General features: G+C 34.9%; 1 long non-coding RNA gene across 1 annotated transcript in view; it reads right to left on the bottom strand.

The window, feature by feature from the left end:
- Positions 1-7680: 7680 nt before the first annotated feature.
- LOC105536514 overlaps positions 7681-10188 on the bottom strand; it is an 8011-nt gene continuing 5503 nt past the window's right edge. Inside the window, exon 4 of the long non-coding RNA XR_001005604.1 lies at positions 7681-7913. This is a non-coding gene — a long non-coding RNA (uncharacterized LOC105536514). The remainder of the gene's footprint in view (positions 7914-10188) is intronic.

Genomic DNA, 10188 nt, shown 5'->3' with positions numbered 1-10188 from the left:
CTTTATAATGTTCATACTTAATTTTCTTGTTGCCTCAAAGTACTCAGATTCATGTATACGTCATATTTCTTTTACACACTTCAATTGCTGGTGGATTGTTAAAATGACTGGTTGGAGAAAAAGATAAATATTTTAAAAATATAAAAATAAATAAATAAACAAAGTACTTAGTTCTAGTCTCACTGTAATTATATCAATCTCTCACAGTTCCTTTCTATTATGACAAGAATAGTTTTGGAAAAATAAACAAAATAAATTTCTGGGAATATATAAATACTCTATCACAATTACAGCTGGAAACTGAAGATATTTCATTTCATATCCCAAAACATCATGTCTTTGTTATATAAACAGACCTCTTCATTGCAATGTAAATATTTTTGGTCCACAACAGTTGACCATGGCGGACCACCAGAGACAGCAAATATTTTTCAGTCTTAAATTACTTGCCTTAAAAAGAAAACATGTGGGACCATAGATTCCAAACTTTGGGCAGAGGTTGCACGAGACAGTGATTCCTGAGAAGGGAAACAAATGCAGTGAGAGCATCCCTAGGCTGCAGTGCAAAGTCCCACAGTTTCCATGAGCTGAGACGAGAGGTTAGAGTTCAGCAATACTGAGGCACATAGAAACTGGAGGGCAGGGTATCAGAGACAAGAGCAACCCAGAGATAGAGAGTTCCAGATGCTGCACATCTCTAAAAACTGATCAACTCATATGTATGAGGAAACTACATGAGGCCAGAAAACAAAAAGAAAACCTAAAAAGAGTTTGACAGAACAGTTGCTGGGGCTGACAGAGGGCTGAGAAGAACTTGTGATTCTGTCCGCTAGATCAGAAAGAAATCTAACACCAGAAATATTGAATGGGGTCTGTGGCAGGGTAGGGCCTTCTAGCTCAATCTAAGAAGTCCTACGACAACCCTCAAAAGGGTTCAAACTGTTCCCAAATGACTTACTGAGTCCCAAAACAAAGTGTAACATGATTTAAAGATACAGAAAAGCATTCATCACTTAGCAAAGTGAAATTCATAAGAGTTGGTTCCCAATGAAACATTACTAAGCATGCATTTAAAAAATGAACGATTCCATCAAAAACTGGGCTAAAGACGTGAATAGACAATTCTCAAAGGAAGATATGCAAAGCAAATGACCAACAAACATATGAAAAAATGCTCAACATCACGAATGATCAGGGAAATGTAAATTAAACCACAATGCAATGCCGCCTTACTCCTGCAATAATGATTATAATAAAAAAATAAAAATAATAGATGTTGGCATGGATGCAGTGAAAAGGGAACACTTCTGCACTGCTGGTTGGAATGTAAACTAATAAAATCACTGTGGAAAACAGTGTGAAGATTCCTTAAAGAACTAAAAGTACAACTACAGTTTGATCCAACAATCCCTCTACTGAGTATTGACTCAGAAGAAAAGAAGTCATTATATGAATAAGATACTTGCACACGCATGTTAATAGCAGCACAATTCACTATTGCAAAAGTATGGAACTGGGCCAAATGACCATCAATCAACAAGTGGATAAAGAAAATTGTGACATATATAGATATCTACATAGGTATATATATATATGTAACTATAGATATCTATATAGGTATATATAGATATCTGTAGTTACATATATATAGTTACATATATATCTATATCTATCTATAGATAGATAGATCTATAGATAGATAGAACAATGGAATACTACTCACCCATAAAAAGGAATAAATTAATGGCATTTGCATCAAATCTGGAAGGAACTGGAGACTATTATTCTAAGTGAAGTAACTCAGGAATGGAAAACCAAGCATCGTAAGTCCACACTCTTACACGGGAACTAAGCTATGAGGATGCAAAGGTATAAGAATGATACAATTCACTTTGGGGACTTGGGGGAAAGGGGGTGGTGAGGGATAAATGACTACAAATTGGGTTCAGCGTATACTGCTTGGATGATGGGTGCACCAAAATCTCACAAATCACCACTAAAGAACTTACTCATGTCATCAAATACCACCTGCTCCTGAAGAAACCTATGAAAAAAAAGTATTAAACAACTTGCTATCAGATCCAAAACAAGCAGGAAATTACAATTAATAAAAAATCCATATACCAGATATGCAGTATCGTTGAAACAATACACTAGAACATTAAAAATCAGCTGTTTCAAATACGTTTAGGAAATCAGAGCAAAATATGAGCATAATAAAGAAATACATGGACGATAAATTGAAGACCCAAATTCAACTTTAAGAAAGGAAAACTAAAATGTTCAAGATTGCAAACACAGAATGGGATTAATAGTAGATTAGACACTATGGAATGAAAGATTGATGAACTTGAACACATAGCAATAGAAACTATCAAAAATGAAAAACAGAAAGTCTTTGATCTGAGTGTATTAGTCAGGGTTCTCTAGAGGGACAGAACTAACAGTTAATACTATTAAGTAGTATTAATTCACACAATCACAAGTCCCACAATAGGCTGTCTGCAAACTGAGGAGCAAGGAAGCCAATCTGAGTCCCAAAGCTGAACAAGTTGGAGTCTGATGTTTGAGGGCAGGAAGCATCCAGCACAGGAGAAAGATGTAGGCTGGGAGGCTAAGTCAGTCTCACCTTTTTACACTTCTCTGTCTGCTTTATATTCTAGCCACGCTGGCAGCTGATTAGATGGTGCCCACCCAGATTAAAGGTGGGTCTCCCTTTCACAGCACAATGACTCAAATGTTAATCTCCTTTGGCAACATCTTCACAGAAACACTCAGGATCAATACTTTGCATCCTTCAGTCCAATCAAGTTGACACTCAGTATTGACCATCATACTGTGAGATAATATTACATGGTGTAATTTATGTTTCCTTGTAGACCCAAACTGGGGGTCAGAGGAACGTGAAAAGTAATTCAGGTAATATTGGCTGAAAATTTCTTAATTGTATTAAGACTACAAAACCACAAGTCTAAGATGTTCAACAAAACAGAAATGTTGATGGCAACTGAGAGACCTCGGTGCTTATCTTCTTGGTTTAAAAGATTTAAAGAGACACACAGCAGTAGAAAAGAGCGAAAATCAGTTTCTTGGAAAAGAAAACACTCTGAAAGCCAAGTGTAAAAGTGAAAGTACCCTCTGAAAGACAAGTTAGAGATGACTGACTGAGAGTCAGCAAAGACTGGCACTAGGGAGACCCCCTTTATCGGAGTCTTACCTGATTATTCCTAAGGGAGTAATAGGTGTTACTGGTAAGCATGCTGTGGGTGGTCCTCTGGGTGCACATGGACAGTAGCTGTATGTGCTTGTTCACACATTGCGTGGCTCATTAGCATCGTCAATCTCCACCCAGGGGTGTGTCTTCATTATTATAATGAGCAAAGAGTCAGTTTGAGGACAAGAAAAACCAAAATGTGCATTCTCCCTACAGGAGATGGATAGTAGCAGAAGTCCCTACTGAGATAGTTCTGCATAGATGAACTTGACCACAATGCCCGTGCTGGGGCTCTGGGTGTTGACAGTGCTATGGACATGGTTGCCACATCCCAAGGACGTGGTTATTTCCTTGACTACCTATCCTGCCTCAGAGAAAAAAAATGCAAAGAAATCACAAAAATATATAATACATTGCTGATAAGAGTGATTAAGAGAAAGACCCTAGAGTAACCAGAGAAAAATAATACCTTACATCCACAAGAATGAAGAAAAAAATAACTTCAGGATCTTACAAAATAGAAAGTGAGAAAATAAGAGAATGAGCTCTCTAAAGTGTGGAAGGTAAAACAAATCAATGAAAGTGTGCTTCAAAAATGAGACAAAATAAGTACTTTGAGACAAGCATGAAGAGAGAATTTTTAACAGAATGAATGACAATAACCGTGGAAGGAAGTTTGGTGGGTGAAAGAAAATATTCCAGCTGAGCACTTTAAAAAAAAGACAGAAGAACGTGAAAAATAGTAAAATGGGGTAAATTAGAAGACATTTTCCTCATTTTCAATTTATTTCACAAGTACCTATTGAAGCAAAAAGTAATACAGTGTTTAGCAGAATTTATGGCATATCTAGAAATAAAATATGTGACACAAAATCATAAAATCAAGGAATCAAAGCATAACGTTGTTAAGTTCCTATATTATACTTGTAATGGCATAACATAATTAAAAGTAGGCCTTCTTTGGGTAAAAATCTATATTTCAACTCCTAGAAGTTTCACTAAAAAAAAAAAAGAAACAATGTATAACTATAATAACTATACATAATAGTAGATGGTGAAAATAAAAATATTCTAATAATAAAAAAGACAAAGAAAAGAGTAAAACAAAAGTAATAAACAGGACATGAATATTCACGTTGAGTATTTCCCAAAGCTTAATAGTAATTAAAAAAATAAATGCTCTAACACTGAGTTAAAAAGACAGATTTTCAGATTGGATGTAAAAGCATCTCCCAACTGTATATATGTTAACTAATTTGATGTAGTAATTATTTTACAACATATAAGTGCATCAAATCATTACATTGTGCATCTGAAATATATGCAATTTTTATGTGTTCATTATACCTCAGTAAAGCTGGAAAAATAATTTTTAAAACTTTTTTTTAATAAAAAACAAAAATATATGCAGAGGTACAATGGGCAGAATTCTGAAGAATCCAAACCCAGGATTCCTATACCTTAGCAATTCAATTAAACACTAATCTATGTAATGCTGAAGGAACTTTGCAAATATAATTAAGCATCTAGACTTTGAAATAGAAACGTCATTTTGGATTATGCTAGTGGATCCCATTTAATCACCTCAGCTCTTAGAGGCACTTTCTTTAGCTGGAGTCAGATATACAATTGGCCAGGGAAGCCAAGGGGAGAGTCAAAGATTCGATTCTCAGTGCTGGCTTTGAGGTTGGAGGAAGACGGTTGTAGGCCAAGGGTGCGGGTGGACTTGAGGATCTGAAAATGAGTTCTCATTGCAATCCAGCAAGAAACAAGGACCTCCGAACTATCACAAAATACAAATACTTAGGCTATTGTTCTGAATTTCATATAAACATGGACTTATGAGAGTGATGATGTTTTGTGTCACAACCATGAAAAATTTATCTTAACTTTTACACATTGCCACTTTTAACCAATAATAGAAAAGTGAATGTAATCTTTAACTTAGTGGATCAAGGAGTGTATCAAGCAAAGAAGTAAACATTTTAAATGTTGAAATTGATAGCATACAACATGAATGTGTTAGGATACGTTTAAAAATCTGTGTATTGTAACTTCATGACTTTTTTGGCTTATGGATAAAATAGGCATTCATTATGGTAACTGCAGCATTTGAAAAACGCAGCCTTCAGAGGTAATTTCAGTTAACTTAGTTTGTGTGTTTGGGAAGCCCTAGTCACCTATTCCAGCATTATGTTTAATCTGGAGACAATAAGCCAAAATTGACCCAGTGTTTTTTTTTTCTTTCTAACTCCGCAGTACACCCAGTACATAATAATTATTTTATAAATCATTTCCAGTTATAGTCTTATCAGAAATAAAATACATTGCATCTAGTTATCTTTTAAAGATAATTTGAATGGCTTCATTATCCTGTATATACAACTTATCAAACCTATCTTGTACATCAGTATGCACTTCAACACCAGCAAAGCTTGCATAAACAAGAGCTTTATGAGTCTTAAATGATAATTACCACAATCTAATGAATTGCATAAATCATGTATAATGAAGAGAAATAAGCAAGCACTCTGATATGTGCACATTAATAACTTAGGTTTTACAAAAGCTGTGAGTAATTTAATTTAGATGGTATGTTCACAGACAGTAACAACTTGAATTTTATTTGTGAAATAATTAGTGGTAAATCTAAAGGGATACAACTTATCTACTGGCAATACATTAAACTGAAAAATGAAGATTAATTTTGTCTTTGATGTAATTTCCATCTGATAATACCTCATGATTTGAAAGTCACTGTAAAGAGGGAAATATGAAAATTGATTTAAGTTCATTCTGACAAACCTAGAATTTATTCCAAAATATGAATTAGCATGCTTTGCAGTTCCAAGTAATTTGTGATATGCTATAATTTTTAGTGATCCTCTCACTGAAGTGCTAATTGGAATTGTATTTATATATATTTATGAGTAGAGATAGAGGTTCATAACTTCTCTTCTATCTGGAACATCTTAATTTGGGTTACAAAAATACATTATTCAATCTTGAGGTTCTTTATTGGTTAAAAGGATATTCATTCAGGTAACAGAAAACTGAAACTAGCGAAAAACTTCTTTCTTCTACCAGTAACAGGCTTTATCTTTGCTAATACATTTTTTATAAGCATTTTATTTTCCTTAACTTTATCTAACCATCATCTTCTTTTCTGCAATTAAGTTTGAAAGCTGAATTGTTTCCAATCTATTAAGCTTCCAGTTACTTCCTTCTTTGAAAGATAAACAATATATTAGAGTGGGATGGTCTCAAATTTGAAATCTATGCATTTATCACCTGTTGGTTTATTCAACATTTACCACATCCTATGGTAAAAATGGTGTATTATTATGATGAAGATACAACTAAGGACATAACAGCCAATAATGAAAAATGATTATATCAATACATATTGTATTATAATAATTGTTAGATGATAATCATACATTAGCATATATTATTGATTATGTAAAATAATTACTATATCAGTAGTATATATAATTGTAATTAATTATATAATATTTGCCATAAATAATTACTAATAATCAATACTTTATTGTAAACGTTGTTTTGGGAATGATTTATGCCTACAACAGTATTGAAAGATGAGTCATACCCTGCCTAGGCCATTGAGATTTTATTCACTAAGGAGTTTTCCAATTAAGTCAATTGGCAATTGGCAAAACCAACAGTATCAATGGAATCCAGTGTCATTTAAAAAATGGAACGTACCGCTGGGCACAGTGGCTCACATCTGTAATCTCAGCATTTTGGGAGACTAAGGCGGTTGGATCACCTGAGGTCAGGAGTTCAAGATCAGCCTGGCCAACATGGTGAAACCCTGTTTCTACTAAAAATAGAAAAAATTAGCTGGGCGTGGTGGCGTGTACCTGTAATCCCAGCTACTCTGGTGGCTGAGGCAGGAGAATCGCTTGAACCCGGGTGGTGGAGGTTGCAGTGAGCAGAGATCATGCCAGCACTCCAGCCTGGGTGACAAAGTGAGACTCTGTCTCACAAAAAGTAAAATAAAATAAAAAATAAAAATGGAAGATACCATGCCTCTCATTACAAGTGCACAAGGACATAAAACCAACAGCAAAATAGCAACAAACTTTAGGACTTCATGGCCTTCAGAAATAACACTGAATAATGCAGTAGGGTGGAAGGAAGGGAATACCTGAGAAAGAACAGCCAGTTTATGGACAACCATATGAAAGAGTGAAAAATGATTACCATTTTTAAAAAGTGCTGCTGTTCATGACTTACCTTCATAAGCCAGCCTACTTGTAGAGGTAAACCAGTTAGGCTTAAAAACAGGAAATGAATAGACACATTTTGATACTTGGAGTTCAATGAAAATACGTATTCTTATAGTATTCTTCCCCAGAAGTGCTTTTTACGACATCATTTCTGGTACCAACTTATTGACTGCAATTTTATTCAAGCTGAAAGGCATTGGAATACATATTAATTTTATTTCATATTTTTATTGTTTTTCCATAAAATAATTTACCAATTTGAAACTATAATTGACTTTATTGATAAGTTTTAGGTGAGCAGCATCTTTTTAAAATTTTAGTCTTTTCATGGGGAGAGCTCCAGGGCCACTTCTCTTTGATCACTCTTTCTCCAGATGTGTCAAAATCAATGCCTATCACTCCAATTTGTAAAACTCGTATTTCTACTAAGTATATGGAATAAACCTCTGTGAAAAGAAAAACAGTAAACAAATTCAATTTAAAAGAGTTTAATTGAGCAAAGAATGGTTTGTGAAATGGGCAGCCCCAAAGCCGAATAGGTTCAGGGAAATTTCAGCCTGCTTAGTGGTCAGAGATTTATGGACAGGGAAAGGAAAGTGAGGTACACAAAAGTGAGATGCAGAAACAGCTGTGTTGGTTACAGCTGTGTTTGCCACATTGGAACAAGATTTGAAGAGTTGGCCACCTTTGGCTGACATTTGGTGGTTGGCGCAAGAGTAGATTGGCTAAAGATTTAACTAATCATGCCTGTTAAATAGCATTTCAATAAAAACTTTGAAACAATGAGGCAAGGAGGGCTTTCAAGTTGGCAAATACATCGAAGTGCTAGGAAGGTGGCATACTCCAACTCCATGGAGATCGAATGACCTGTCCACACCTTCCCTTAACCTCTTCATCTTGCTGTACTTTGATCTTTCACAATGACCTGTAACGGTAAGGACAGCATTTTCCTGTATTCTGTGAGTCATTATAGCAAATTGCCAAATCTGAGAGAAGGTCATGAGAACCTCTGAATTTGTACTCAGCAGATTACTTAGCCTGGGCACACATTTGTGGTTAGTGTCTGAAGTGGATCAGTTTTGTGTGACTGAGCTGTTAATTTTGGGGATCTGTACTAACTCCAGGGAGTTAAGTGTCAGAATTTAACTGAATTGTAAGACAACCAAATGGTGTCAGGGAATTGCGGAATTGCTTGGAAGACCACAGAGACATGGACAAGAAAGCTGGGATGCAGTGACAGAGCAGTAGGTAAGATTACATACATAGATTAAGAAAATTAACTACATAGAAAATATTTAATAAAATATTAAAATATAAAAAATATTCAAAATATTCTTAATAAGGGCAGCATTTATTTGGAAAAATAATTTGTCAGAATCAGAAATACTGATCCCATGTGGTTTGCCAAGGAGTTTCACTGAGCTCCATTTGGAAGGGTATATGAGAAACCAAAGAAAGCAAAGATGACAGCTTTTCCCTACATGTGGTAGAGAAGAAAAAGAAAGCGTTCAGGGAGCAGTTCAAGGTTTTCAAAAGTCAGCAGTGTCTACATTAAAGAAGACTGGGATGGAAAGGGAACATCAGAGGAAGCAGATGTGGGGACAGTGCTCCTGGAATACAGATGGGAGTGAGGGATTCAATCCTTTTGCGATTGAAGTTCTAGGAAATTCGAAATTGAGAGAAAAAGTTTTAGGAGAGAAAGGATTATAAAACTCTAGGCAGGGAGGCTATTGAGGACACAGAGTTCGGAAGTTCCAGCAACAGCCATAAATCAAAAATATCTGAATGCGACTTCCAACTGAGACGAATGTGGAGACCAGAGACAATTCCATCTTGAGGGAAGGGACACACAGATGCTTGGAATCCTGGACCAGAAGGGAGTGCACGTTATTGTGTTGAAATGTGAAAGAAGCTTTGGTTTCTTTGTGAGGTTGGGGAGTTACAGAGCTAATATAAAACACACAAGGCTAAGAGTGATTCCAGAACAAAACATAAGCCCTGATATTAAAAGACATAGAAAATGTGTTTCATCAAATCTCCATCCAATTTAGCACCATGATGCAAGAAAAAAGGGATGAAAAGGGAACATAGAAACTAGATAATATAGAAATATTATGTGGGTTAGTAATAAAAAGAAGTCACAAAAGAGCATTTATTATGAAGAATTACTAAGTTTTCAAGAAAACTGGACTGTTTAAGATGCCATTTTCTGAGAGTAAAAATGTTTGTTTTGGTAAATGCCCATGATACCGTAATTAATATAATAGAAACCTATTAGTTGGTGATTTTTCCCCACTTTGTTTTAAGTGAGAAGTTAAGAGGCCCTGAGCATTAATAGACCATCATTCTGGCAAAACTGAAAGCTATAATTTCATAGGTTGTGTTTTATTTTGTCTATCTTTACACTTCCCTAGAAAAATATACACAGAAAAATAACAAACACATACACATCAAAAACAACAATTAAATTTCAGTTAAATGCTGGGTAGCAAGGGAAGACAAAATCCAAACTCCAACCCAATGTCTTAATAAGATATATCTTCCTGTGAGTAATTAGAAAAAGAAAAAATGAAGAAAGGGATTTTTTAAGAAGGTAATTTATTCAAGACAGTACAGGTAAATTGAGTTATTTCTATTAATAGAGTATATTCTTAACCATGTTAAGTGAGTCAGGGAACTAAATTTGATGACAACTTTACATGATATTTTCTGGAATAACTC

The sequence above is a fragment of the Mandrillus leucophaeus genome, unplaced genomic scaffold (genome assembly GCF_000951045.1).
Source record: "Mandrillus leucophaeus isolate KB7577 unplaced genomic scaffold, Mleu.le_1.0 Scaffold16, whole genome shotgun sequence".
In the NCBI taxonomy this organism is placed as follows: Eukaryota; Metazoa; Chordata; class Mammalia; order Primates; family Cercopithecidae; genus Mandrillus; species Mandrillus leucophaeus.
The sequence above is the reverse complement of the archived record's forward strand: the minus strand, read 5'-3'. Positions and strand labels throughout refer to the sequence as shown.